The following is an 8,477-nucleotide window of genomic DNA, read 5'->3' as shown; positions in this document are numbered from 1 at the left end:
GCCAAGGCCAGTGTCACTCTCTTCTGCTGCCTGTAGATCAAGATGTAGACTTGTTGGCATCTTCCTTCCTTCTCCAGCACCATGCCTGCTTGTGTGCTGCCATGCGTCCTGCCGTGATGATAGTGGACTAAACCTCTGAACTTCAAGTAAGCCCCAGTGAAATGATTTCCTTCTAAGAGGTGCCATGGTCATGGTGTCTCTTCACAGCAATAGAACACAGAGACTGGGGGAAAATAAATAAATAAATAAATAAAAAAAAAAAAAAAAAAAAAAAAAACAATAGACAGAGGCTGGAAATTTTTTTCTTTTTGTTTTTAAAGACAGGGTTTCTCTGTATAGCCCTGGTTGTCCTGGAACTGTGCTCTGTAGGTCAGGCTGGCTTCGAACTCAGACATCCTCTTGCCTCTGCCTCCTGAATGCTGGGATTAAAGGCATGCAGCACCACGCCTGGCAGGGGCTGAAATTCTAGCCCCTTAAATTCTTGGCTGATTTTTTCTGGTAATCAGCCCCCATGCTGAATCTTTTGAGCATTAACTCCTCCCGTCATTATTTTCAAATAAAAGACTCATCACTCAGGAGAACCCAAAGGCTTTAGGTTCTACGCCAGGATCCGGGTACGAAGACCAAGTATATGTTACAGTACTGCAGCCTCCAGCTGACAGCAGGCACACTCTTTTAGAGGTACCCAGGCCATGGGGGGGGGCGGGGTGGCAGGCGATGGGGGGGCAGGAGGAGGAGCTTCCAGGAAAGGCAGTGAGTCTCAAACTTTGGTGCATTTAGAATCTTCTGGGAAGCTTATTAAAATATAGATTATTGGATCTGACTCAGTGATTCTTAGCAGTAAGGCCGGGATGGGCCAGAGCATTTATCTTTCATAAGATGGGATGGACCAGAGCATTTATCTTTAATAACTTCGCTAAGAAAGTCCCATGATCACTCAAGTCTGAGGATAGAGGAGCGACTGCAGGTTTTAGTCCCTCCCCCTTACCCCTCCCACCAGCACCCCAAAGCATCAGTTCTTTCTAGAAACCTTCACAGCCACACTCTGAAGGGAGAGTCCAAGTCTGACTGCAGATTTTGATCTTTTCCTTGCTAAGGAGTAGGAAGAATCATGGCAGAACATGAAATCGCCCAGGTGAGAAACACACGTTTAGACTCCCGCATTCAAAAAAGTAATCTCTTTTGTTTTGTTCTTTTGAGACAAGGTTTCTCTGTGTAGCTCAGGCGGTCTTAGTCTCCTCTTGTAGACCCTCGAACTCACAGAGATCTGCCTGCCTCTGCCTCTGCCTCCTGAGTGCTAGGATTAAAAGGCGCTGGCAACCATGCCAGGCCAGAAAAATAAGCTGAATTTACAACTGTATGTGGCTTTTCTGTGAAGGCAAAGTTGTTGTTTCATAAATGCAGAGAAGATTGGAGTCAAAGAGGTATGTGTGGCTGGTGTTGGAACTCCAGGCCTGCCTAGCTCCAGTGCATTCCTCAGAAAGTACTTCCTGTCAGCTGGGATGACTTGGTAGTTAAGCTGAGTCTCTGCAGCCACCAGTGCAGTGTGGATCCTTCCAGAGTGTCTGGGGCTGAAGTAACAGTGCTGACCGGGCCACTGAGTGCTACCAAGTGAGAAAAGCATCTGTTCCCAAAATATACTTCCCCAAGCAGCTGCTTCCCAGGAACCTCCCCCCAGGAAATGCACAGTCCTGCTCAGTGTTTGTGCACAATGTGCTGATCTCAGATTCCTGACAGGGAGCTCAGAAAAAAAAAAAAAAGCTACATCTTGCATGGAATCTGGCTGGCTGATCTCGATCTGACTCTCGTCTGACATCCTGAGTATGCAGGGAATGGTTCTGTGGTTCTCAGAACTTGTTGCAGGGCCAGGCAGAGAAGGCCTGGCGCGGGGACAGCCTGTCCATTCATGGCTGGAGGGGCCACACAGGTCCCAATAATAATAATTTTAAAAAATCACCAGGTATTGGAGGGATGGCCTAGTGGTGGTAAAGAGCATCTGCTTCTCTTGCAGAGGACCTAGGTTCGATTCCCAGCACCCACATGGAGGCTCCCAACCATCTGTAACTTCAGTGGCAGGGCATCTGATGTCCTCTTCTGGCCTCCTCAGGAACCATTGTCATGTGGTGCTCAAGACACACATGCAAGGCAAAACACTCATACACATAGAATAAAATTAGAGAATTATTTTTATTATTAAATAAATTATTTTTAAGTAAGAATAAAAAATAAGGACGTTCAGGCTGGTGATGGCGCACACCTTTAGTCCCGGCACTCAGGGGGCAGAGGCAGGCAAATTGCAGAGTTCAAGGCTAGCCTGGTCTATAGAGCAAGTTCTAGGCCAGCCAAAGCTAAAGAGAAACCATATCTTGAAAAACAAGACAAAGCAAAATTGAGAAAGGAAGGAAGAAAAGAAGCGCACTCAGGTTTTTATTGAGTCCAATAAGAATATTGGGGAAATGAATGCAAGAAATAAATGTTCCCTTCCCTCCCTGGGGGCTGCTCTTGGTTGTCAACTTGGCAACATCTGGAGTTAACTAAAACCCAAGTTGCTGGATATACCTGGGAGGGATTTTTTTCTTTCTCTCTCTCTTTTTTTTCTTTCTCCATTTCTCCCTTTCTCTCTCTTTCTGTCTTTCTTTCTTTCCTTTCTTGTTTTTTTGAGACAAGGTTTCACTATGTCGCCTTGGCTGTCTTGGACTCGCTTTGTAGACCAGGCTGGCCTCGAACGCACAGCTATCTGCCTGCATCTGGGTCACACCTTTTGGTGGCAGCCTAAATAAAGGTCATGGAAGAAGGAAGTGTTTGCTCTTTGCCTGCTTACTTTCCCTTTTGTGGCAAGTTCATCCCTTCACGGGCAATAGAGTGTACCTATTCAGGATTCCAGGAGGCAGTGAAGACCAGCGGAGACATCTGGAGTTGTGAACTGAACAACCAATGGGTTCTAGAACTTTGCAGTAGGAAATAGCCATTGTTGGAATAGTCAACCATAATTTGTAATGCACTATAAAAAATCTCATAGGTCTTTTTGTTGTTGTTGTTGTTTTTTGTTTTTGAGTCAGGGTTTCTTTCTCTGGGTAACCCTGGTTATCCTGGAATAATTCTGTAGACCAGACCAGCCTGGAACTCACAGAGATGTGCTTGCCTCTGCCTCCAGAGTATTGGGATTAAAGGCATGAGCCTCCATGCCAGGCTACATAAATTGCATTTCTTCCGAGTGCGGTGGTGCCTGTCTTAAATCTCAGCACTCAGGGAGGCAGAGGCAGGTAGATCTCTGTGAGTTTGAGGCCAGCCTGGTCTACAAAGCGAGTCTAGCACAGCCAGAATGAGAAAAACCCATTCTTAAAAAAAAAAATCCCATAAACACACACACACACACACACACACACACACACAGACACACAGAGCTATAGATAGATAAATAGACAGAGAGATATATAGAGTCACTCTATCAGTTGTTTCTATATAGGACCCTGACTAATATGCCCCCTACTTTCTGGACTCTGCTGGCTTACAGTGTAGCCCCTGCAGCAGTTAACACGTCACTCCCAGCATTACTCATATTTCCTTGGAACATGACCACTGTCACTTACAGACTTCCCCTGTCCTCGTCTCTCACTGTGTACCCTGAGCCTATGCTTTGCCCTTGACCCCTCTGCAGTGCGGCCTTTTTGCTGAGACTTTTCTGCTTTTTCATTAGCTGTATGTACTGTAATGGCTTCTAACAGCCTTTTGACCCTGACCTCCTTTAATCCCTATTCTCACAGCCATACCGTGTCTTCCTAAAATACGAATATAATCATATGGCTTGCTTCAATAAAGCCCTTTAAGGGGCCCAGGGATAGTTCAGGCGGCAATGTGCTTGCTTAAGGAGGATGAAGACCTGGCCTTGGTCCTGGTGCTATATAAACCAAGAGTAATGAAGCACACCAGTAATGCCAGCCCTGAAGAAGGAGCAGTGGAGGATCAGAAATTCAAGGCCAACTTCTGCCACGTAGTGAATCTGAGGCTGGCTTGGACTACGTGAGACCCTGTCTCCAATACTACAAAAGTAACAACACCCAGCGTCTCACACAAGTCCTCTTAAGAGCTTCCTGGATTCTACAGGATCGACTTTTAACGATAAGGGATGTGTGTAGCCCTGGCTGTCCTGGACTTGCTTCATAGACCAGGTTTGGCCTCGAACTCACAGAGATCCGCCTGCCTCTGCCTCCAAAGTGCTGGGGTTAAAGGCATGTGCCACCATGCCCAGTTCAGTGTATTTCTGAACCTGCATAGAGCATGTACTCTGGATTTAATCCAGCCACCTAGGGGTAGGGGCGTGGCTCCTTTAATTTCTGATCCTTCTCTCTCTGCTTGCAGAGTGGGGATATTACCGGTGTGCACCATCGCGCTTGGCTTCTGTGATGTGGAGGATTGGACCCAGGGTTTCCTGCATGCCAGGCAAGCAGTCTACCGACTGAGCCACATGCATCCTCAGCCCCCACCTCTCTACGTGCACTGGTCTACAGCTCAGAGTGAAGTAAGAGCCTCACACTATCTCACATCTGCCTATGTGCATTTCCTTTATCTGCACAGATGTGCTGGGCTTCCCTTGCCTGAAAGCCTTAACAGGGTGAGAGTTTGCCTGTAGCAAACAGCTGCCTCGTTTCCTGTTTTCTGCCTTATCTAGTTACAGGTACTAAGCAGAGCAGGATATGTGGCTACTGGGGAGATTGTTGCTTCAGAGAGAATGATTATTGCATCGGTTTTCAAGTTGTGGGATAAGATCCTTTCACAAGAGGTCGAATTATCAGATATGCTGCGTGCCAGATATTTACATTTTGACTCATAACAGTAGCAAAATAACAGTTCTGAAGTAGCGACAAAATAATTTTCTGGTTGGTCACCTCACTATGATGAACTGTATTAAAGGGTCGCAGCATTAGGAAGGCTGAGGACCACTGAGTTATTGACTGGCAGGTTATTTGTTCCTTCTCATTTCAGATTATCATTTTGAAAATGACACAATGGTCTCTCCATCCTGACACTCCCACCGCCCCTTTCTCTACAGCAACAACCTCTTCCTGGTTCTGGGTTTGTTATCCTATCAATACAAACTGTTTGCATTCCTCTCAGCCCACTTCTAAAATCTCTTGAACTCAGCTGTGGCCTATTTAACTTGTATTCATTCTGGATACACACACACACACACACACACACACACACACACACATACATATATTTACTGTGTGTTATGAGTTAAGAGCACTAATTAAGATTAGAATAGAAGAACTTAACAAAGTAGGCCTGGCTGTCTGACACTGTTAAAACCGATGCACCAGCCAGGCCGTGGTGGCACAGTCCTGTAATCCCAGCACTCAGGAGGCAGAGGCAGGTGGATCTCTGTGAGTTCAAGGCCAAACCTGATCTATGAAGCAAGTCCAGGAGAGCCGGGGCTACACACGTCCCTTGTCTTTAAAGTTGACCCTATAGAAACCAGGAAGCTCTTAAGAAGACTTGTACTAGTCTACAAAGAGAGTTCTAGGACAGCCAAGGTTATATACACAGAGAAACCCTGTCTCAAAAAACCAAAACCAAGCCAACCAAACAGAAAACCCCCAGCCTTCCATGTGAGATCACAGCCAGGTGCTGTTAGGGTGTCCAGCCCCAGATATAAAATTACAGTAACTGTTTTCTCAGGGGAGAAAAGCCCATACAATTTCACCATTGCTGCTGAATCCCATTTTGCAATGAGGCACTTTTTTTTTTCTAGAGAAGATTAAAAAGCTAAAAAGGGAAACTCTGAAGCAGATAAAAATGTTTAAATGAGAGGAGGAAGCAAAAGCATTCATGTCACTCTAAAATGAAATAATAGTAAATTATAACAGCTCTCAATAGTTGCTTAGTTCTTAGGGAAAGGATTTACCATGGCAACTGCTGCAGCAAAATGTTCTTAAACAGATTCCAAGCCCTACACAACACACACACACACACACACACACACACACACACACACACACACCGTGAAGGGGGAGAAAAATTGGACCTATATTTGTTCAGTCTGGAGTCAAAAGGCTGGCTGGTGGCAGTGTGATAGCACAAATGCAAGTATTACACATCCTGCAGGCTACTATACTTGCTTTCTTTAGGAGAAAACATGTCAACTTTTGGCTTGGTGGGAGTTTTTTTGGTTTGGTTTTTGTTGTTGTTTTTTCAAAACAGGGTTTCTCTGTGTAGCCTTGGCTATCCTAGACTCACTTTTTAGACCAGGCTGGCCTCGAACTCACAGCGATCCTCCTGCCTCTGCCTCCTGAGTGCTGGGATTAAAGACATGCACCATCATGCCCAGTCTGGAAGGCTGTTTTTAAACCAGGTGACAGGCCTCAGTCTTTGGAGTTCAGGTAAACAGGGCAGTGGAAATCCCTTATGCAGGGAGTGTTTGTAAATGGTCATGTCCCATCTATAGTCAGTAGCATCCTATTCAAATCATCTAACGTGTAAACGCTACAAGACAGCATTTATTTATCATTGTTGTTGCTTTGTTTTTGAAACAGAGTTAGTCAGAAAATTCTCATCCTCCTGCCTCTGTCTCCCAAGTTGCTGGGATTATAGGTATACACTGTCTTTCTTGGATAAATGACAAATGTTAAATGTGTTTTTATAGAAGACATGAGTTCTGCATCCTGTGGCTTTGTTTTTCACTGGACTTGTGGTACACACAGGTCTCAAGATTGTTAAGTACCATTAAAAAAAAAAAAAGAGAGTCTGACACAAAACTGACATTGAGAAGTGAGTGGATACAAACTACATTGAGAAATGTGTGTTCAAGCCACATCCTCATAAAAATAGCCAGCACAACTGAGCCAGAACTGTCCCGCTACATGTGTTCTCCCAGGCAGAGGCTAGAAACTGGCCAAGTATTCTTCCAGCTCAGCCTCGACTACTTTCATTATTCAAAACCGGAACATTCTCATGTTCTAAGGTGATCATGGATTTGTGGGGTTTTTTTTTTGTTGTTGTTGTTACTTTTTGTTTTTCCATTCTTTTCTAGACCGCACAATTGTACCTACCTGTTACCAGGGTCTCCCCATTCCCTTCGCGCCATGGACCGTCTCAGTCGGGTATAGGTCCCTGGGAACGAGAATTCTCAAAGCGTCGGTGGGCAAAGATCAGCAAGTAACAAACAGAGACAAACCAGGGGTAGTGTTTAAATCGGAATGTATTTTGTAGGCAAGCAAGTTAGGTTTTTATACACTTTTTTTTTAAATGGGGAGTGTTTTTGTGGTTTCATTTTTTTTTCATCTGATTCAAAATACAGGATGCAGAGTAGTAATGTTGTCATCAATCTTGAACCATCATTTTTTTTATGGTAAACTTAACAAAGTCTTTATTTTTCTTTGGGAAAATTATGAATTATTTTCTAATAAATGTTGACACAATATTCATGGAGTAGATATTGGCAAACTAAAGGCAGTGATGTATGGAAAAGGTTTTGCCTCATAGCTAAGTGGGGCTTATTCTAGCCAAGATTTCTCTGTTCAAAACTCTATGAATGTTATTCACCACATAGAATAAGAAAAACATTCTGTGATTAAAATACTGGATTTATAAAATGTATTTGACAATTTCTGTACTTCTGTTTTAAAAAATCTACACAGACTAAAGAACTTTCTTAAATTAATACAGAAAAGGTACTAATCGTTTCCACCTTAGTACACCAAATGCTATAATAAGGTTCAGAGAAATAAATTTGTATTGACGTCCCAACATCATGTGCTGTAAGACAAGAAAAACAAATGTAGGAATGGACATGCGCACGTACAAAGTACAACTGTTCCCAGATGAAGTGTTTTTGTTTTTTTTTTTAGAAAGCCTCAGAACAAATCAATCTCTCATTATGCCAAACATCTGTGAGTCAAGACAGTTTTTTCTTAGCGCTTACATCACTATCTGGAGCTTTCTTAAACACTTTATTTGTAAATCATAATATAAACTATGATTAATCTTTAGCTATGTTTTTATTAACAAGAGGAGCAGAACTTTGTGGTAAAACTCTGAATGACCCTTGCCTGCCGTCCCAAGTTAGGGGTCTCCTAGCAACACAGTTACATTTGAAAAGTTCTGATAAGGAAGCAGGACAGAAAGAGAAAACAGTCAAAATGTTCCAAAACAAGAAAGCTGTTATCAGTTACTCCTGGCAGGAACATCAGACCCATTCCAGGACGCTCTCCCCAGTCGGGGGTCGTCACCTCGGGGTTGTGTGGTATTTGTCATACAGACTCCACTGGAGGGGTCGTGACACCTTCACATACGTCTTTCCCTTTTCCTTCCCATTCTTTTCTTCCTCAATGCTTTATTTATTTACGTGTTGTGTGTTTTATTTGCGCAGCCAGAGTAAGAGATTGGATCCCATGGAACTACACACACAGACAGTTGTAAGTCAGCATGTGGGTGCGGGGAATTGAACTCAGGACATCTGCAAGGACAGTCAGTGCTGT

The sequence above is a fragment of the Acomys minous genome (assembly GCF_964271855.1).
Source record: "Acomys minous genome assembly, chromosome: 8".
NCBI classification, from domain to species: domain Eukaryota; kingdom Metazoa; phylum Chordata; class Mammalia; order Rodentia; family Muridae; genus Acomys; species Acomys minous.
The sequence above is the reverse complement of the archived record's forward strand: the minus strand, read 5'-3'. Positions refer to the sequence as shown.